The 22,180-nt window shown below is 44.6% G+C and overlaps 1 long non-coding RNA gene across 4 annotated transcripts in view; it reads right to left on the bottom strand.

The window, feature by feature from the left end:
* LOC138989431 (uncharacterized) overlaps positions 1 to 22,082 on the bottom strand; it is a 45,840-nt gene extending 23,758 nt beyond the window's left edge. For 2 of the 4 annotated variants that reach the window (XR_011465735.1, XR_011465734.1), the window contains exons 1-2: positions 11,740 to 22,082; positions 227 to 517 (exon numbers count right to left, since the gene is read on the bottom strand). This is a non-coding gene — a long non-coding RNA (uncharacterized lncRNA). The remainder of the gene's footprint in view (positions 1 to 226; positions 518 to 11,739) is intronic. The other 2 variants (XR_011465737.1, XR_011465736.1) reach the window with 2 other exon arrangements.
* Positions 22,083 to 22,180: the final 98 nt, after the last annotated feature.

The following is a 22,180-nucleotide window of genomic DNA, read 5'->3' as shown; positions in this document are numbered from 1 at the left end:
ACAATCGAGAAAAATAAAATGAAAATCAGTCAGAATTACTCCCCAAACAGATAACTACTAGTTTTTTTAATTTATCTGAAATTGCGCACAATGTATGGTATAGAATAGAAATCAAATTTAATTTTTTTTTTTTTCCTAAATACAGTTTAGCCAGTTATCTCAACTTATACCATTGGGTAAAGCCTTAGAAGAAGTTAATTTACACACAAGCAAACCAAGACTGTACCTGTGTTGGCAGCTCTTCCTGGTCTTTTGCTTTTGCCGGTTCCAAACTGTCTCTGCTCTCTGCCTGAAGGAAATGCTCCAGCAGTGGGGGCCATGCTGCCCACCAGCCTCCAGCCCCCACGCTGGCTCCTTCCTTAAGAAGCTGGGAGGATTAGTCCAGCCAGGATGCGGAGTTCCAGGCCAGCACCAGGTGAGGGAGCAAGTGGAGGAGAATGGGTGCTACGGACATCTCCCGAAAATCGAATCGCGTGTGCCCAGGATACGACGTCTTTGAATGTAACTGAAAGAAAGACTTCCGCATATGGACAAAAAGTAAGAGAAACCCTGACCACTGCGGTATTATCAATTACAGCAAAAACATCAGTAGGAAGCTGGTTACAGAATGATACATGTATATCATGGAACACTTTGCAAAGAGGGAGGGAGAGATGTCGGCAAAAACATATTAATGAAAACCAAGTCATAGAATGACATGTATTATTTGATCTTGCTCATGTAAAAAGAACCATCATAAATGTATATATATATGTAATACACATATATACACATTTATATATGTATTATATATAAGACATAATATGATAAATATTTAACATGTGTGTATATATACACATATGCATTCACGCTCCGTTGTTAAGTCAAGTCTGACTCTTTGTGACCCCATAGAGTGTAGCCCAACAGGCTCCACTGTCCATGGGATTCCCCAGGCAAGGATACTGGAAGTGGTTGCCATTTCCTCCTCCAGGGCACCTTCCTGACCCAGGGAGCAAACCCGTGTCTCTGGGGTCTCCTGCACTGGCACACAGATTCTTCATCACTGAGTCATCTTCCCATGTGGCTATATACATATATAAAGATATGTAAAATAAATATAATCAGACTTATATACGTACTATATAGTATACCTTTAGAACATTTAGGTATTTGTACCCAGAAACGATTTTGAGAAGATGTAAATCCCACTAAGGAAATTACAAATGGAGCTGATGAGGCAGGTGCTGGGAAGAGAGACAGCAGATACATTTTTCTCACATCTTGCTTTAAACACTTAATATGTTAGACAATCTCTTATAGTAAAAAGAAATACACAAAATGCTTATGCAGTATTTTCAAAAGAGAAAAATAAAAGTATAAGCAAGGAAGACTTTCGCAGAAACCTGAAGCCCATTTACGCCAGTGTGAACCAGCATGATCCTGACATGCCTCCCAGTGAGGGTCCAGTCTTTCCCAGCAGGTGAGGCCGAAGGCCGGCCCACAGGTTCACGCCCATGACGTGAAGCCTAATCCATGAAGTGCAGGATGGAGCACGGGAGACCAGGAAACACAGGAGCCCCAAGACCGCTTATGTTAAGGACCAAGTCAACTCAGAATCTCAAAAGATAGAAGGAGCCAGACATGGTGAATACAACAAAAAGAATCATCACCCTCATGGAGAGAACTAGGTGGATTTTGTTCTGGGTTGGGCATAATTAGACCATGGCATAAAAAAAAAAAAAAAAAATATATATATATATATATATAAACTTATTTTTTTTATTGCCTCAGAATAAAAATACAAAAGATGTGCCTTGAAGTGACTGAAAATCACAGTTTTATTTTTCAAAGTGGAAATGATTAGCTTCCCTGGTGGCTAAGATGGTAAAGAATCCGCCTGCAATGTGGGAGACCTGGGTTTGATCCCTGGGTCAGGAAGATCCCCTGGAGAAGGGAAGGGCTGTTCACTCCAGTACTCTTGCCTGGAGAATCCCATGGACAGAGGAGCCTGGTGGGCTACAGTCCACGGGGTCGCAGAGTTGGACACGACTGAGCGACTTTCACTTTTGCCACTGGGGTGTATCTTAGCAAACTGATTGACTAAAGACTTGGCCTTTGGGTCTTCCTATATTTATAGCAGGTGCCAGATTAGAGTCCATTAAACTGGAGCAGGAAACACCTGCCCTGGCCTGCAGCATCAGCCCAGTTCCCAGGGCCCTCTGAGAGAGAGAGACATGGGGAAGCCCCCAGGAGAGAAGACGTGGGCGCCCCTCCGTCAGAGGCCATAAGGAGAGCACTTGGAGGACCCTGCTCCTCAGAGGCTGACTTCTGTCCATGAGGGAAACACACAGGAAACGGGAGTGGGGCGTACAAGCAGTGGGTGAACGCCGCTGCCGCCACCACCTTTTATAGGTCCTGTACCAGAAAATGTCACTGTACTTCCCACTTGCCACCCTCCCCTTGCCCAGGGCTGACAGGAGGGAAAAATGATTTGCATGGACACTTGTATGAAAACGTAGAGCCTGGCAGCCTGCTCTGCTTCTACACAGCAGGGGTGGGCTCCAGACACAAGAGTGGGCACAGCAGTGACGGCACGCTGGCCTCTCTAGTCGCGGCCCCTGGACTGAGCCGCCCCGCTGGCACGCGGGATCTCAGTTCTCCCCTCGAGGATCAAACCTGTGTCCCCCACATTTGAAGCTGGATTCTTAGCCACCGGACCACGGGGAAGTCCCAAAGTGTGGCAGTGTTTGTGCAGACCGCCTTCATCCCCTTCCTCCCACTCCTCAGACCCCTCCAGCCTGGCTCCCTCCATCTCACCGCCCCAGACCGTCTTTCCGGAAGGTCACCGATCACTTCCGCAATGCTGCCTCCATGGGACATCTTTGACTCTCTGGGCTCTGTTTGACCCTTCCCTCCCTCTTCCCCTGGCTTCTCTGAAGCCATGGGCTCCCTGGTTTTCCCCCTCTCTGGCTGCTCTGCCTTAATTTCCTTTGTGGGCTCTCTCCCGTCATTGCCCTCAGCCCTCTTCTCGCCCCTGTGTTGGCTCTCTCGACCAGGGTGCACACCTTCAGTTATCACATACATGCCAGTGATTTGAATTTTCATCTTCAGCTGGGACCTTCCCTCTCAGCCCCACATCTATAAATGCTGATGATTCCAAGAGGGGCACTCTGGGCCTAACATACCCCAACTGATCTCACAATTTTGCCCCTAACCTGCTTCATTAGTGCATTTAGGCAAATGAGTCAGAAATCTAGGACTGAATCATCCTTGACTGTTGCCTCCTCCATCATCCATCTGATTGATCATGGAGGCTCACGGATTTCACTTTCTGTGACCACTTCCCTCTTCACCCCTCCTCCTCTCACCGGCTGCACTGCAGAAGCTTCCTAACTGGTGCACCTGCGTCTGTTCCTGGGGCCACCGATGCACTCTGCACACTGCAGCCAGGGCGCCTCTCTCCAAGTGCAGATCTGATCGTGCCTCACTCCTCCTCAGTGCTCCAGTGGATCGTGTCTCACTCCTCCTCAGTGCTCCAGTGGATCGTGTCTCACTCCTCCTCAGTGCTCCAGTGGATCACGTCTCACTCCTGCTCAAGTGCTCCGGGGGATCGTGTCTCACTCCTCCTCAGTGCTCCAGTGGGTCGTGTCTCACTCCTCCTCAGTGCTCCGGTGGATCGTGTCTCACTCCTGCTCAAGTGCTCCGGGATCGTGTCTCACTCCTCCTCAGTGCTCCAGTGGATCGTGTCTCACTCCTGCTCAAGTGCTCCGGGGGATCGTGTCTCACTCCTCCTCAGTGCTTTGGTGGATCGTGTCTCACTCCTGCTCAAGTGCTCCGGTGGATCATGTCTCGCTCCTCCTCAGTGCTCCAGTGGATTGTGTCTCACTCCTGCTCAAGCGCTCCGGGGGATCGTGTCTCACTCCTCCTCAGTGCTCCGGTGGATCGTGTCTCACTCCTGCTCAAGTGCTTCAGTGGATCGTGTCTCACTCCTCCTCAGTGCTCCGGTGGATCGTGTCTCACTCCTGCTCAAGTGCTCCGGGGGATCGTGTCTCACTCCTGCTCAAGTGCTCCGGGGGATCGTGTCTCACTCCTCCTCAGTGCTCCGGGATCGTGTCTCACTCCTGCTCAAGTGCTCCGGGGGATCGTGTCTCACTCCTCCTCAGTGCTCCGGTGGATCGTGTCTCACTCCTGCTCAAGTGCTCCGGGGGATCGTGTCTCACTCCTCCTCAGTGCTCCGGTGGATCATGTCTCACTCCTGCTCAAGTGCTCCGGGGGATCGTGTCTCACTCCTCCTCAGTGCTCCGGTGGATCGTGTCTCACTCCTCCTCAAGTGCTCCAGTGCAGTCGCACTGCCTTCACATCATGACCACAGTCCCTAAGGCAGGCCTAACCACTACTCTTTACTTCATTCCAGTTTCCTCTCAGACCACATGCCCCCTTGCTCTCTGAAACTCAGAGGCCACACTTCTTCTTGGCATGTACTGCGTCCCCTGCCTACAGCACTCTTCTGTCGCTCTACTCCAAGGCCTCTTATGGGTTGAACTGTGGCCCCTGAAGAGATACGATGAAGCTCCAACCCCCAGGTCCTCAGAATGTGACCTGGTTTGAACACAGGGTCTTTACAGAGGTGAAACTGAAAGTGACGTCACTCAGTCATGTCCGACTCTTTGCAACCCCATTGACTGTAGCCCATCAGGCTCCTCCGTCCATGGGATTCTCCAGGCAAGAGAACTGGAGTGGGTTGCCATTTCCTCCTCCAGGGGATCTTCCCGACCCAGGGATCGAACCTGGGTCTCCCGCATTGCAGGCAGACGCTTCACTCTCTGAACCACCAGGGAAGCTATTACAGAGGTGATCACGTTTACAGTGAGGTCGTTAGGGTGGGTCCTAATGCCATAGGACCGGTGTTCGTATTCCAGAGGGGCCATCTGGGCAGAGACAGACAAGGCCAGAGGGACGGCAACACGAAGACGACAAGAGAAGATGGCCATGAGCCTAGAGCTCTGCACCCACAAGCCAAAGAATGCCTGCGGCTGCCTGCACACCGGGAGCTGGCAGGGACAGAGAAGGCTTCCCCCAGTACTATCAGAGAGCGTGCAGCCCTGCTGACACCTGGATTTCAGGCTTCCAGCCTCCAGAGGCACGAAATGATACATGCCTGGAGTTTTAAACAACCCAATTTTTGGTACTTGTCGTGGTCCAGGTGTGGGTTGGAAAAGAATTTCCAGACACGAGACAGAAATAAAGGAAAAGGAGGGAAATAAAGTTTATTAGAGTGGGAGACGCTGTTAGAACAGCGGGCCAGCTCAAAGGAGAACCGACGTTGAAAGGGGTCCTTAGTCCACTTTTATAGCCAGTGTACAAGGAGTGGGACGGGGTCTTGCAGGTCATTTGCTGACTCGATGAGGCCGGTATATTGGGTGGGGGAAGAGTAGGGCAAATACCTCCTCCCTGTGGGGTAGGAGGGGAGGCAGGTGATACTGTTTCCTTAGTAGTTACAACACGGGGGAGGGAAAGGAGATAAGGGTCTGGTTTTTCCTGAGGTTCCAACACCCTCCTTGGTTTTATCTGCTCTTTTGTCCTTGGGTCACCACAGATTTCTCATGGCAATCCTAGGAAAACAATATATCCTGTCAATTCTTCTGCTTCATTAACTCCCGCTCAGTTCAATCAGACTTTCCCAGGGAATATGTCCTGGATCTTCTGGCTGGAGCCCTTATTATATGTACAGGGCACTCTGTTCTCCCCTTCCTAGCACGTCCTACAGTTTTAACTTGACATTTATTTATACAATTATTTGACAGAACCTCTCATTAGACGCTAAAGGCCACTGCTGTAGCAACTGTGCCTTTCTTTACTTTCTTGCGGTACACCCTGTGCCCAGCCTAGCACATCACACATATAAAGATTTGCTGAATAAATGAACCAGAGAAAGAAATGAGAGGGGCATGCTGGAGTTCGGACTAGGGACTAAGACCCTGACAGACAATCGGGAGAGAGTTTAACAAGAAGTAATTTCCAGCAGCGTCCCCAAACACCTCTGCTGCCAGCTGATACTATCCGTTCGTAAGAAGAAAAGCTTGAAATGCACATATCCCCAAGAGAGATAAGACATTAACCTAAATTTTCATTAGCATATTAATAACACTCTTCCCAGAAGGTAAGCTGGAGAAGAAGGTGTGGAGAAACACTAAATAATGACTCTGAATGTCTGAAGATGGAAGGTGTGACTTGATGATGGGAGCCAGGGTGAATGGTGTAAAAAATAACCTTTCTTATGTCACAGTTTTGTTAACAGTCAGCTAACCATTGGCCAGAAATAAACTGCAAGATTACCAAGTGTCAACAAGGGGCTTCCCAGGTGGCACTAGTGGTAAAAACCTGCCTGCCAACGCAGGAGACATAAGAGACTGGGGATTGATCCCTGGGTTGAGAAGATCACCTAGAGGAGGGAATGGCAGCCTACTCCAGTGCTCTCGCCTGGACAGTCCCATGGACAGAGGAGCCTGGCAGGCTATGGTCCATAGGGTCGCAAAGAGTCAGACACACTGAAGCGCCCTTCCCAGAGAATTCTAACACATGCCTCGCTGACACCTGGCATGCACTGGGGAACTGTTTCTATTCAAATCATGACGCTGGGGCTTCCTTGTGGCTCAGCTGGTAAAGAATCTGCTTGCAAGGCAGGAGACCTGGGTTCAATCCCTGGGTTGGAAAGATCCCCTGGACAAGGGTACAGACACCCACTCCAGTATTCTGGCCTGGAGAATTTCATGGACTGTATACCACTTCTGTATTCCTGCCTTGAGAACCCCATGAACAGTATGAAAAGGCAAAATGATAGGATACTGAAAGAGGAACTCCCCAGGTCGGTAGGGGCCCAATATGCTACTGGAGATCAGTGGAGAAATAACTCCAGAAAGAATGAAGGGATGGAGCCAAAGCAAAAAGAATACCCAGTTGTAGATGTGACTGCTGATAGAAGCAAGGTCCGATGCTGTAAGAGCAATACTGCATAGGCACCTGGAATGTCAGGTCCATGAATCAAGGCAAATTGGAAGTGGTCAAACAGGAGATGGCAAGAGTGAACGTTGACATTCTAGGAATCAGCAAACTAAAATGGACTGGAATGGGTGAATTTAACCCAGATGACCATTATATCTACTAGTGTGGGCAAGAATCCCTTAGAAGAAATGGAGTAGCCATCATGGTCAACAAAAGATTCCTAAATGTAGTACTTGGATGCAATCTCAAAAAGGACAGAATGATCTCTGTTCGTTTCCAAGGCAAACTATTCAAAGTCACAGTAATCCAAGTCTATGCCCCAACCAGTAATGCTGAAGAAGCTGAAGTTGAACGGTTCTATGAAGACCTACAAGACCTTTTAGAACTAACACCCAAAAAAGATGTCCTTTTCATTATAGGGGACTGGAATGCAAAAGTAGGAAGTCAAGAAACCCCTGGAGTAACAGGCAAATTTGGCCTTGGAATACAGAATGAAGCAAGGCAAAGGCTAATAGAGTTTTTCCAAGAGAATGCACTGGTCATAGCAAACACCCTATTCCAACAACACAAGAGAAGACTCTACACATGGACATCACCAGATGGTCAACACCAAAATCAGATTGATTATATTCTTTGCAGCCAAAGATGGAGAAGCTCTATACAGTCAGCAAAAACAAGACCAGGAGCTGACTGTGGCTCAGATCATGAACTCCTTATTGCCAAATTCAGACTTAAATTGAAGAAAGTAGGGAAAACCACTAGATCATTCAGGTATGACCTAAATCAGATCCCTTATGATTATACAGTGGAAGTGAGAAATAGATTTAAGGGCCTAGATCTGATAGATGGAGTGCCTGATGAACTATGGAATGAGGTTCATGACATTGTACAGGAGACAGGGATCAAGACCATTCCCATGGAAAAGAAATGCAAAAAAGCAAAATGGCTGTCTGGGGAGGCTTTACAAATTGCTGTGAAAAGAAGAAAAGCGAAAGGTAAAGGAGAAAAGGAAAGATATAAGCATATGAATGCAGAGTTCCAAAGAATAGTAAGGAGAGATAAGAAAGCCTTCCTCCGCGATCAATGCAAAGAAATAGAGGAAAACAACAGAATGCAAAAGACTAGAGATCTCTTCAAGAATATGAGAGATACCAAGGGAACATTTCATGCAAAGATGGGCTCGATAAAGGGTAGAAATGGTACGGATCTAACAGAAGCAGAAGATATTAAGAAGAGGTGGCAAGAATACACAGAAGAACTATACAAAAAAGATCTTCATGACCCAGATAATCACGATGGTGTGATCACTCACCTAGAGCCAGACATCCTAGAATGTGAAGTCAAGTGGGCCTTAAGAAGCATCACTACGAACAAAGTTGGTGGAGGTGATGGAATTCCAGTTGAGCTATTTCAAATCCCGAAAGATGATGCTGTGAAAATGCTGCACTCATTATGCCAGCAAATTTGGAAAACTCAGCAGTGGCCAGAGGACTGGAAAAGGTCAGTTTTCATTCCAATGCCAAAGAATGTTTTAACTGCACAATTGCACTCATCTCACATGCTAGCAAAGTAATGCTCAAAATTCTCCAAGCCAGGCTTCAACAGTACGTGAACCATGAACTTCCATATGTTCAAGCTGGATTTAGAAAAGGCAGAGGAACCAGAGATCAAATTGCCAACATCAGTTGGATCATTGAAAAAAGCAAGAGAGTTCCAGAGAAACATCTACTTTTGCTTTATTGACTATGCCAAAGCCTTTGACTGTGTGGATCACAACAAACTGTGGAAAATTCTGAAAGAGATGGGAATACCAGACCACTTTATCTGCCTCCTGAGAAATCTGTATGCAGGTCAGGAAGCAACAGTTAGAACCGGACATGGAACAACAGACTGGTTCCAAATAGAGAAAGGAGTATGTCAAGGCTATATATTGTCACCCTGCTTATTTAACTTATATGCAGAGTACATCATGAGAAATGCTGGGCTGGATGAAGCACAAGCTGGAATCAAGATTGCTGGGAGAAATATCATTAATCTCAGATATGCAGATGACACCACCCTTATGGCAGAAAGTGAAGAAGAACTAAAGAGCCTCTTGATGAAAGTGAAAGAGGAGACTGAAAAAGTTGGCTTAAAGCTCAACATTCAGAAAACTAAGATCATGGCATCTGGTCCCGTCACTTCATGGCAAACAGATGGGGAAGCAATGAAACAGTGGTTGACTTTATTTTTCTGGGCTTCAAAATGACTGCAGATGGTGACTGCATCTGCAGTCACGCTTGCTCCTTGGAAGAAAAGTTATGACCAACCTAGACAGCATATTAAAAAGCAGAGACATTACTTTGCCAACAAAGGTCTGTCTAGTCAAAGCTATGGTTTTTCCAGTAGTCATGTATGGATGTGAGAGTTGGACTATAAAGAAAGCTGGGTGCCAAAGAATTGATGCTTTTGAACTGTGGTGTTGGAGAAGACTCTTGAGAGTCCCTTGGACTGAAAGGAGATCTAACTAGTCCATCCTAAAGGAAATAAGTCCTGAATATTCATTGCTGAAGCTGAAACTTCAATACTCTGGCCACCTGATGTGAAGAACTGACTGATTTGAAAAGACCCTGATGCTGGGAAAGATTGAAGGCGGGAGGAGAAGGAGACAACAGAATGAGATGGTTGGATGGCATCACCGACTCGATGGACATGAGTTTGAGTGAACTCCGGGAGTTGGTGATGGACAGGGAGGCCTGGCGTGCTGCAGTCCACAGGCTGGCAAAGAGTCGGACACGACTGAGCGACTGAACTGAACTGAACTGAGACAATGCTGGAGGATGGTGAGAGGACATGTAGCTGGCACCCACCCAGACGGGAAGAATCAAGCCCTTCAGTTCTGAGCACAAGGTACTTCTGCTGAAATTAAAATGGAAAAATCTTCATCACTGATCAACATCCAGATCCCACAAGGCACAGGCCACCGTACACACCCAGTTAACAAAGGCCAGTCATCTTTTTGGGGAGGTCAAACTTCAGAACCCAACAATGACAGGAAATGATCCTTATGTTTTATTAAAAAGGACTTGCTGAAGATCAGCAGAAATAGCAGAGAATGTTGAAACGAGTAATTTCTTTTATAAAGCATTTGTAGAGTTGCAGGAGTTCAACTTCTTTTTCTCTACTGTCGACATGACTTCAATGGCAAGAGAAAGGGAAAAGGATTTTTCTTCACTGCCCCAACTCAGGATATAGTTCCAGAATAATGGCTAAATATCCCCCAAATGCCTCCCATTCGTAGTCTCTGAAATTTTTATGGTTAATCATTTAAAGGACTGGTCTACAGTTTACTAAAATCTTAGACTTTTAGAGTTAGAAGGGATCTCCAAGCATATCCAGTGAAAAAACACATTCTACAAAATGTCCAGCAGTGACCTCCACTTACGCTTGAGTTTTCACAGGAGCAATGATCTAGTTGCTTCTTTTATAGCCAAATTATTCCCTTATTAAGCAATTATACTCAAGATTTTCAAAATATATATACATCTTATTTCTTGTGTGTGTATGTTCAGTCGTGTCCAACTGTTTGTGACTCCATGAACTGTAACCTCCAGGCTCCTCTGTCCTTAAAATTTTCCAGGCAAGAATACTGGAGTGGGTTGCCATTTCCTCCTCCAGGAAATCTTCCCAACCCAAGGATCCAGCCCGTATCTCTAGCATCTCCTGCACTGGCAGGCAGATCCTTTACCACTGCCCACACTGGGGAGCCCGTGGAGCTCTATAAAACCAGATGAAAGTGTTAGTCACTCAGTTGTGTCTGACTCTTTGGGACCCTGTGGACTGTAGCCCGCTAGGCTCCTCTGTCCATGGGATTCTCTGGGCCAGAATACTAGAGTGGGTAGCTATTCCCTTATCCAGGGCATCTTCCCAACCCAGGAATCCAACTTGGGTCTCCCACATTGCAGGCAAAAATTTACCATCTGAGCCACCAGGGAAGCCCTATAAAACCAGTTGGCTCCATTTAAATTTGACTGGTAACTTATTCTTCCAGCAGTAATTCCCTAAAGCATTACTTAATTGCATATTTAAGCAAAAGGAACAAAATTGGCAATGATTTTATCTTGGACTCATGGCCTCTGGAATATTCCTGTGGCAAGAGTAAAATTAAGCTAGACTTTGAAATGTAATAGATAGCTACACACTTAAGTTTCAACATGTGAATTACACAGTTGCATTCTTTCCCCAAAACCAGGTTTAAGCATTAGAGTTATTTCAATCTTCACCTTTTTTAGTGAAACTTTTACTTCACAGAACACTTATTTGTGAGCTATCTTTCCTACAGTGACTCATTTTTATGAACAATCTCATTTCTATAAAATATATTGTTGGCACATGGTATAGTCATTCCATTTTATAATGACAGTATATTTTAAGAGTAAAAGCAAATATAGATGATTCTGAAATTCTGGAACATGAATGAGCATCTGGAAGTAAAAACCAAAAGCTTTCTCAAATATGTTTTAAGTGAACTAAAAAGAAAACTTTTAACTCTGATCAGAATTTTAAAACATTTTAAATGTCCATAAAAATCTTAAAATACATAACCAAAATAAACAGAAAAATACAGAGGTCACAGGCTTCCGATTGGGTTCAATGTGAAAATAACACTTCACACTATTTCCTGAAATTCACTAATAGGACTTAGTCAAAACAAGACAGAAAATTCTAAAGAAAGGGGATCTGATAATTAAATATGAGATGATTTGCAAAAGCATTTACCTTCCAAGAGGCAGCAGGAAGAAGGCAATCTCAGCCAACATCTCTATTCAGCAAAAAAGGGGCCCTGAGAAGCCACAGCGGTTTGGCTGGACCTGCCCCTCTGTCTGTGTGACTGATAGCGGCTGCTGCTGTTCCATTCGGGCTTTAAGGCTCCATACCGACGACAAGCAGTTACAGCAAGTGCTTACACTGTCAGCCTCGTCCAAACACCGCCGTATACTACACCATACTCATCACGTTTCAACTTGAAAGGGATTAGAAGCTCCACAAATCCTGAAGGATATTGAAAATAAATGGAAAACCAGTGGCAAATAGAGCATGGTTTAAAAAGCTTCATGAAAGCAGCCACCTTAACCAAGACAACGAGCGCTCTTACCCACGGAAAACTTCAGAACCGTCTTCAAAAGCAATCCTTAGATCATTTCAGTGTCTCAAATTATATTAGTGGGAAGGGGGGGCATAACAGATTTATTTGGGTCTGTTTGGGACAAAACAAAATTCAATTAGAGATAAATTCTATAATCTACTTAGGAAGCAGAGTCTCTTTTCCTTGGTCGTTTTATTTGCAATATTTTAAAGTTACAGATTTGAAAGAGTTGAAAATTGTTTCCTACTAACTCTCCCATGTTCATTGTGGACAAAAGTTCTGTGTTTTGGATCCTTTACATGATAGGAGATAAATACTAGGAGGAGACGGAAGGAGTGAATCCCACCAACACTCATCCTCGTTGCAGTGGGAAACCATCAACTCTCAAAATTTATAGCTATATAAAAAGGAAACAGGAAGCCTGTTACACTTTAAAACCATGGATGAGTAGCTGATCACAGCTTTCATGAAATATGCATGCCAGCACTTGCCCACAACCACTTCAAAGAGCCATTCTCTTGTTCCAAACAATTTCAAAAGCAAAGGTATAGCTATTTAGGAAAATTAAACTTTGAAAATGAAATTAAATGCTGCCTAGAAAATAATTATTGGGATCAATAAACAATTAAAATTGGCAAGAATTTGCCTGCCAATGCGGGGGACATGGGTTCGATCTCTGGTCTGGGAAGATTCCACATTGCCACGGAGCAGCTAAACCCGTGCACCGCAGCTACTGAGCCAAAGCACCTGGAGCCTGTGCTCCGCAGCAAGAGAAGCCACAGACCACAGTGAGAAGCCTGCTTGCTGCCATAAAGAGCAGTCTCCGCTTGCTGCAACAATGAAGACCCAGCACAGTCAAAAACAAATGAATAAAATATAAAATAGATTGAGAAGTCAAAAAAAAACTGGAGGCAGGATGTTCTTAGATTTACTTGGATTCTTTCCTAGAAAGCTAAATTAAGAATTATCAAAGAACGTAAATTTCAAAATACTGTTTAAACTCCTTTGGAAGTAAGCTACATATACATAAGTAGGTATTCTCTTGATTAGTTCGAAAATCACCTCCTGACATTAACTACCCTGCATTTCGGTAGTACCATTTAGGATCCATAAGATGGCAGGCCTAGATTTCATAGTGATAGTCTTAGAAGTGTGTGAATACTGGTTGCCTTGAAATATATATTGCATATTATCAGCAGTGTGTGGCTAGTAATAGTATTAAGGGTATCCATCAGATTAAATTTGTAAATTAAGAAGCAAGGGAACTGTTAACGAGCGAATACATTTTGTTAGTTCATAACGAATCCCAAAATACTACAGCCAGAATCTTACCATCACCTATTTAGTCTTGCCTTTCTCCATATAAGGAAACCAGAGTCTAGATTCCAGTGCTTTGCCCAAGGTCAGCAGAGAGAGGATTTTAAACTGCTTTTCCTCATCTTTTGCTCTCCCATCTCTGGCATAATTTTCTTAAATGCTGTTTGTCTCTTCGGCTGCGTGGGGTCTCGGCGGCAGCCCTCAGCATCTTCCTCGTGTCGTGTGGTGTCTTTTGCTGGGGCGCAGGTGCAGCAGTGGCAGGCTGTGGGCTCAGCTGCTCTGAGGCCTATGGGGTCTTTGTTCCTCGACCAGAGATCAAACCCACGTCACCTGCATTGCAGGGCAGATCCTCAACCACTGGACCAGCAGGGAAGTCATAATTCATAATTTTTTAATGAATGTGAAGTGAAAGTCTCTCAGTCGTGTCCCACTCTTTGCAACCCCATGGACTGTAGGCTCCCCTGTCCATGGGGTTCTCCAGGCCAGAATACTGGAGTGGGTTGCCATGCCCTTCTCCAGGGGATCTTCCCAACCCAGGAATTGAACCCAGGTCTCCCGCATTGCAGGCAGATTCTTTACCGTCTGAGCCACCAGGGAAGCCCTTTTAATGAATGTAACATAAAATAATTAAAGCCTTAACTTTCTTCTAGATATCCTGACAGTGATAGCTACTTTAAACATACTTATTTCCTTAAAAATTCTCAGCATATTGATTGGCTAGAAATCTGTAAATTAATCAGTGTCATGAAAAACACAGACCGAGGAGGGACTTCAGGTTACCTGAGAATAACACAGCGCGTGAGCTGGGACTTCACAGTGCTGTAGCCACCTGCGCTGGGGCAGCCTGCGGGTGTCGAGAGAGGACCGTGGACTGAACGTCACGTTATTACGTCCTCTTTCTGATTTTGATCGCTGCACTATAGTTATGGGATAGAATGACCTTAGTTTTGGAATTATACACTGAAGTGTTTAGGGACAAAGTTATTGTGTCTGCCACAAGAAAGAGCGAGCACAGGAGAACACATACAAACGTGCCAATGTGGCAAATGTTAGCATTTGGGAAATAAAGGGTAAATGAGGATTCTTTGCCCTACTCATGGAACTTTTCTGTAAGTCTGAAATTATGTCAAAATAAAAAATTAAAAGAAAGAATCAGGAAGACAACTTTGTTGATGGCTACATGTAGAACTACAATGGAAACCAGAAGTAGAAAGATTGATGGGAAAGGCAAAATTTTCCTGGAAAGGAAGCCTATTCACTGACAATACTATATTTCTCTGGAATTTGAGTTTATGATACTAGACATAATACAGTATTCTATGTACTGTAGAAAAACATGCTCCTAGCAAACATTTGTAGAGGAATTCTTATTTGAGAACATAAATATAGCTATGGTGTCATTCTGTTTGTGGCTTGCATCTTTATGTTCTGCTTTAGCAAATCTTTACCAATAGCCAGTGTTATAACTTAAAATCTCTTCACAGACAATTCACAGGAAGTTTCACTAAGATGTTAGGTAAAAACACACCCCAAATAATTAAAGACAATTTTGAGACTATGAAATAGAAAAGACACACAAATAGAAAACAAATAGAAAAGCAATTTCCCCCCAAAAATGACATTTCAAAAATTATTTTACACCAAAAGAGGGGAGGAAAAGCAAAACAAAACAAAATGAACTCTAATATGCGCCTTCCGAGTGCACAGGTAGCCTATTCTGATGTCCCCAGGATTTAGCACATATAAATAACCCTGCTTACTATATGTTAAGGAATTCAGAGTCTGGTAATAAATGATTTCCCATATGATTATTAACAAATGTATTTTTCAACCACCAAATGTGTAATTCTTAGTGAAGAATTACATAGATTTTGTCTTCTGTAAATCCTTATTTATGATTCATACATCCCAAAGGTAAAATGCCCCTGAATTGAGACTGCAGTTTGGGCTGAGGGGGAGGCAGGAGGATGCTATTGGTGACTTTCTAGTTATCTGAGTAGGCAGTGCATTCACTGGGGCTTATTTTAATATGCTTAAAAGTTTACATTTACTATATACTATTTTACATTTATCAAATATCACATAATAAAGATGTTTTAAAAGAACATATATAGCATTTCCCCTTTTAAAAGTTACATTACAAAATAGAATTTTTCTCTTTCTTTTCTCTGCAACTATTTTAATAGTTGTTGATTCAGATGTTCAACCTTTATTTAACAACTATTATATGCCAGACTGTTGTAAGTATCCAGGGTGTAAGCAAACATAAATGTAACTAAAGAAAGAAAGAAAACCAGGGTCCCTGCGTGCAGGTTACAGTTTAGCTGTGAGAACCAGGGCAGAGCTATGTGTAATTCTTTGCAAGTTCAGTACTATCAGAATGCTTCGCCCAAGCAAAGCCTCAATACTATTCACTGATGACACTGATGATGTTTGCACCAGCTATAGGCCCTTTTGATGGGGAGAAGATTTTTTATGTTGTAATTAGATCATGTTACCATTTAAAATAGACTTCATCCAGCAGTAAAGAAATCTGTCACACTGGGTTCCTAAAATTGCCACTGGAAATTGCATCCTTTTGGGAAATCTCAACATCTTTGTCTTGCTGAAATAATAATCACAGCAACAGGTTTTCTGGTAGAAGTAGAGTTGTAGATGTTTGTAAACTTGGCTTGGTATCCAGTTATACCACCATTAATAATCCACACAGAGAAGAATTTTTCAAGTGACAGCTTGTATTCCCTCGCTGCACCATTTACACATGCGAGTTTTACACAAATTCATAAATTTCAGGTTCCAGATGACAGACTCTCTTTATCAGTCTTTCTGTAACAAAATTTAGCAAACCTGATGCTAATTAGGAAGAGCAGCACAAGGGAGTATCAAAAAACCCACTGGTAAACTGTTCTGCAAATAACTCATGCAGTCACTACTCATTCTCGTCAAGGAAAATATTTTTTAAAGATAATAAACAAACATTGATCAAAACATCAACTGTTTTAAATCTCATGCAAAAATGCTCTGTGAAATATCTCATTTATGTACTCCAGTGCTTACCTGACTTAATTATATATATTTTGGGTTATGCAGAATTTAAAACAAGGGAGAGACCAGATCTTAAAAACTTCAAAGACTAGGTTTACCAATATAGCATATTATAATTTGGAAAATGCTTTTACCAGCGACAAATCAGAACTTTTGCCTTAATGAAAAAGTGAGGCTATGATGTATTTTGCCTCCCAAATTTCAGTAGCAAAAGATAGCCATCTTTTGCTTTAAAGTCTTATGATTAAAAACCAACAATTCAAGTATTGAAAATAGTTCTCTTAGTGCTACTTATACATTTAGTCAACTAAACTACACATGAATGCCCAGATACATCATATATTATCATACAGTGGTAAAGTCTAAACATATCACACTGAGCAGGATTTTCAGACTTCAAGTCTGAAAGTCTAGACTCTGACAGGAGTTGCAGAATTATTTTATATGTTTTACTGTGAGGTTTTTATGGCTTTTATTAGCCTCTCAAAGGTGTTGATGACCCGAAAACCATTAATAACCATGACCACAGGAGAGAGTAATCAGCACTCACACTCAGGGGGATCTGACATATAGAATGAATTTAATAAAGAGTTGAATGAATTTTGAATGAATAACCTTTTTCTAGAGTATCACTGAATTTTCAATGCTATCATCAGAGATGTGTTGACTAGAAAAATCAGCAAAAACAAAAAGAAAGATGATGAATCAAGGTTGAGTGACTACTATATGCAGGACAACGGTGCAGGTCGAGGGAGTTTTTTTTAAGGTACTTTCAGTTTTTAATGAACTTATAATCTAATCAGAATGATAAAAACACACAAATTAGGCAAGAATATTAGCAAAGGGGAAAAGGTAGCCAGGGTATTATAAAATGTATACCAGAATTATTTTTTTAATTTTATTAATTTATTTTTGGCTGTGCTGGGTCTTCATAGCTTCCCGGGCTCTCTCTAGCTGTAGCAAGCAGGAGCTACCCTCTGGCTACAGCGTTCGGGCTTCTCATTACTGGCTTCCTTTCTTGCAGAGCACAGGGTCTAGAGTGCGTGGGCTCAGCGGTTGTGGCTCCCAGGCTCTCCCAGGCCCAGTAGTCATGCTGCATGGGCTTAGTTGCCCTGAAGCAGGTGGGATCCTGTCAGTAATCGAACCCTCGCCTCCTCGAAGGAGGATTTTTTTTACCACTGAGTCACCAGGAAAGCCCTAAAATGTATACTAGAATTACTGAAGAGGAAAGGCCTTTCCTAGGTTTGAAGGATTTTTGACAAAACCAGAAGCACAAAGGGTACGGAGAGGTGGAAGAGAAGGGGTTGGAATAAACGAAATGTCCCCCTCCCTGCTCCTCTTTTTACCGTCTTCAGTGATTGGGAAGACAGCACCAAGGGGAACACAAAATAACCCAGTGGTTCTTGAGGGGCAATTGTTCTCGAAGCTCTTCCTCCTTAACGCTACCAAGGTTTTTTGGGGGGGGTAGAGGAATCATGGTGGGGAGGAAGAAATGGCAACCCACTCGTCTTCTTGCCTGAGAAAGCCCATGTGGACAGAGGAGCCTGGTGGGCTGCGGCTGCAGAGTTGGACACGACTGAGCACCTTCAGTGGTGGAGGTGAGGGGTGCTGACATGACTGGAGTGTAGGAGAATCACCCCTCCAGTGCTCCAAACCCATGAAATATCTTTAAGCGGGTACTAGCCCAAAGTCTCAGAGAAGGCAATGGCACCCCACTCCAGTACTCTTGCCTGGACAATCTCATGGACGGAGGAGCCTGGTGGGCTACAGTCCATGGGGTCACTAAGAGTCGGACACGGCTGAGCGACTTCACTTTTCATTTTTCACTTTCACGCATTGGAGAAGGAAATGGCAACCCACTCCAGTGTTCTTACCTGGAGAATCCCAGGGGCGGGGAAGCCTGGTGGGCTGCTGTCCCTGGGGTCACACAGAGTTGGACATGACTGAAGCGACTTAGCAGCAGCAGCAGCCCAAAGTCTTTCTCCCACAGGCAAGTCCCTTGAAAAATTTTGGTTCACATTCAGGAAACACACCCAACCAAGAGTCGTGTCTGGAAGCATAACCTGGTGCATCCCCAAGCCATGCTGCTGGTACTCTTCCTCTGTGAGGTTTCTGAGTTCAGGTAGGAAGGCCAAGCCAACTAGCATCTATACCCTTTCTCCACCTGGGTATCATGAGTTTTTGCAAAACTTGAGCAACACGTTTCGCTTACTAATCTCTCTTTCATATAGAAAAACATGTAGGAGATATATGCTGAAACCAACACTGGAGAAAACAGTCCAGAGTTCAGCCCAACCACACTGATATCTGTTGCTTTTTCATTCTTCACCTCAAGGTACATAAAGTACTGTAAGTGAACAAGTATCATTTCCTGGACTTCCTCTAATCTCACTGCTAACACTTTAAGGCTAATGCGAGGACCAACTCCTGTATACAGTAAATGAGTTCAACTTCCAGCTCTGTCACCATGGGTGAAGCCAGGAAAGTTATGTATCCTAACCTCAATTTCTTTATTTGTGAAAAGGAATGAATAATGTTTTTATGAGCTATAAATGAGATACTACAAGGATATTCTGATTGTTTTCATCACTCTGTCTACAGTGTCTCTCTGTAAAATTCACCTCCCACTTTGCTGCCACGTAATTGTTAACCCGCCTCTGACTCGGTCACTCTCTTGTCAGAACTCTGCGATGGATTCCAAAGGAAGCCATGGGCGGTTGAGGACAAAAATCACATAGCCATATGTATGCTTTAGAAACACTACTCCATCAACTGGGCATAAGACGGAACCAGGGATGAAAGCCAACTTTTGCAATAGTTAGAAAACAGTCTTGAACTATATTGGTGATGGATAATGGCAAGAATGTAAAGGTGAGAGAGAATAAGAGGACAAACTGGAAAGAGAACTGCAGTGGGGTGAGGGAGAGGGAGCAGGGTTCTGAACCTGGCCTACATGGGGACAATTCAGGTCCATGACCCTGGGTGGAAAAGCAGAACATCTATCTTCACTTGCCTCTAAGTGAAACGCAGCAGCATTAGGCTGCATAAAATTGGCAAAGGTGTCCACAGCATAAACAAGAACTTCTCCACTCAAGTGATGAACCGTTTGGGAAAGCCTTTACCAGAGACTGGGCTTCCCTTATAGCTCAGTTGATAAAGAATCTGCCTGCAATGCAGGAGACCAGGTTCAATTCCTGGGTTGGGAAGATCCCCTGGAGAAGGGAAAGTCTACCCACTCCAGAATTCTTGCCTGGAGAATTCCATGGACTGTATATATAGTCCATGGGGTCGAAAAGAGTCAGACACGACTGAGTGACTTTCATTCATTATCAGAGATAAAGATGAGCACTGAATAAGAAACTTCAAAATATGAAAGGTAAATTCTGTGTGGGGACTGAGAGAAGGAAGAGCAATAAAAATGGATAAGATCATGTTTGACTGGGACACGCGACGTTTCAGGCCCCACCCCACACTCATCTCACACAAGGACATCCCTTTGCTTGAGCCCAGTAGCTCCAGCTGCAGGGAAATCTAATCGCTTGTACACAGTTGGACTCTTCATTTCCTATTCTGTTCATCCTCCCATTTTGTGGCAATGAAAACAATCCAAGGGTGACCAAATGTCCCGGTTTGCCTGGGACAGAGGGGCTTTCTAGGACATGGGGCTTTCTAGGACATGTGCCTTTGATGCTAAAACCAGGAAAGACCAAGGCAAACTGATGAGCTAGCTAGTCACCCTAAGGGCCCTCAAATCTGGCACTGCATGCTAACAAGGCTATATTAATACTATGCTTCAATTAAGAAAAACACCAGGCCATTTAAGGTTTATTTTAGATCTGAGTTTGTCCATCTGTTCTTCCCACAAAGCAGAAAATATTGAAGGAAAATATTCCTATCACAAGGTCAGACAATTATGGGCACTCCAGTGCTTTAGCAAATGAATATTATCGTCAATAGTTCTACAATTTACCAAGCCCTGGCACATTTCTATCTTATGCAATGCTCACAAGGACTGTGAGACAGACTTGGTTCTCATCACACTACAGAAGAAACCAAGGCTCTGGAAGATTTCGTCCTTTGCTCTATCTCACAGTGCAAGCAAAGTGGCCGACTCCCAGCACTGCAGCTGCTAAAGAACACGAAATTACCGTGTGTTGAAGGGTTCTCGCTACGTGCAGATTATGCAAAACTGCAGTTGTCTTTCTTTCGCAGTGTCCATGAACCCTAGCATTATACTAATACACAGTAAAATGCAGTGTCAGCTTTAGGCAGAAGGTAAAGTGAGGCCTATGGGAAAACGCGTAAAAGCCAATGATTAAGTGTTCAAAATCAGTATAATTAGGTAAGAGAAACAATAACTTACAAATCAAATTGTATGGCAAATGGTATCAAACCCATCCTCTCACCTGCAGCCTCTAATTAGAAAATCTTGTAAGGCAGAGACTGCGCCTGCCTTGGTCAATACTGGAATCAATACAGACCCACGTGTGCCTGTAATGATCAGTCCAGCATCTTGGAAAGGGATGGGAAAGGTGAAAGCCTGGATACACAAACCTGGGTAGTCTATTACTACTAGGACTTCACACAAGGGAACGGCCTGGCCTTGCCGGGTTTATAGGCCCTGCAATTCACCAACGCCCTCTCCCTGCAGCCATGGCAACGCCCACACCACGAGGCAACTCCAGAATTCACCTTTGGATAGCCAGCCGCATTGAGTTTGCACCTACGCGGCTCAAATAAAGCCCAACCAAGACATCACTCCCACTAAAGCAGACAACCGTCACCTCTTCCCGTTTCTCTAGCTCTAATTCACCCAGGGAACATAGCTCTTTCTCGTCACCCATATCCACCGAAGGGGGTCCTGAACCACGACCGCTTTTGCTACAGTGAAAGATTAATTAAAAAAAAAAAAAAAAAGCGGGCTTTTTCTTTTTTGCAGGGGTGCATATCAGAGACGAACGAAAGCCGGATGCACACACAAACATTAACAGTTGCCTAAAAAGGCAACCAAACTGGTACGATCAAAATAATTTTCAGTCAACGTCTCGCAGCGTGTCTGTCAGGCAAGCTCCGTTTCGCTGCCGCAGGCCACGGTCTCTGGAGCCGGTAGTTTCCAAGACGGCTGTTAGGACTTACAGCTCTAAAAATTTTTTTAAAAATAAATAAAACGCATTCCCTGCAGGCAGGGACCGCGCTCGGCGTGAGCAAGAACCATGACGTATTCGGGAGAGGTTTCCAGAACTGCCTTCCAGCGCGAGCAAGCTGCCCAGGGGACGAATCTCCCTGTCGCGCCTAGAAATGCAGTCAAAGCGCCCTCTCGGCGCCCGCCGACGGAGCGCACACCAGGCGGTCTGAGGGCAGCGGCCTCGGCCTCCTAGCAGGCCCGCCTCACCCCGGGGACCCGCCAGCCCTCCAGTTCTGCCCCCGCCGCCTCCTGGGACCTGAGCACACACGAGACAGCCCACCGCAACGGAAAAAGGGAAGAAAACCTCCTCCCAACCCTACACCCCCCCTCCCCCCACACACAACTTTTGTCGCAGAGCCTTTCTCTACCGGCCCAAGGGCGCCGTGAGAAACCCCGACGAGCCCGGGGCGCCCCGCGCCGCCCCTAGTAAAGATGGCGGCCACAGGCGGAGCCGCTCCCTCCCCGTGCGGTTGGCGGCCCCTCGGTCCACAGCCGTTCACGCGGAAGCCCTCCACGCCCACCGCGGC

This window comes from Bos mutus, chromosome 10, assembly GCF_027580195.1.
Source record: "Bos mutus isolate GX-2022 chromosome 10, NWIPB_WYAK_1.1, whole genome shotgun sequence".
NCBI classification, from domain to species: domain Eukaryota; kingdom Metazoa; phylum Chordata; class Mammalia; order Artiodactyla; family Bovidae; genus Bos; species Bos mutus.
Note: the sequence above shows the minus strand (reverse complement) of the source record. Positions and strands in the feature narration are given on the sequence as shown.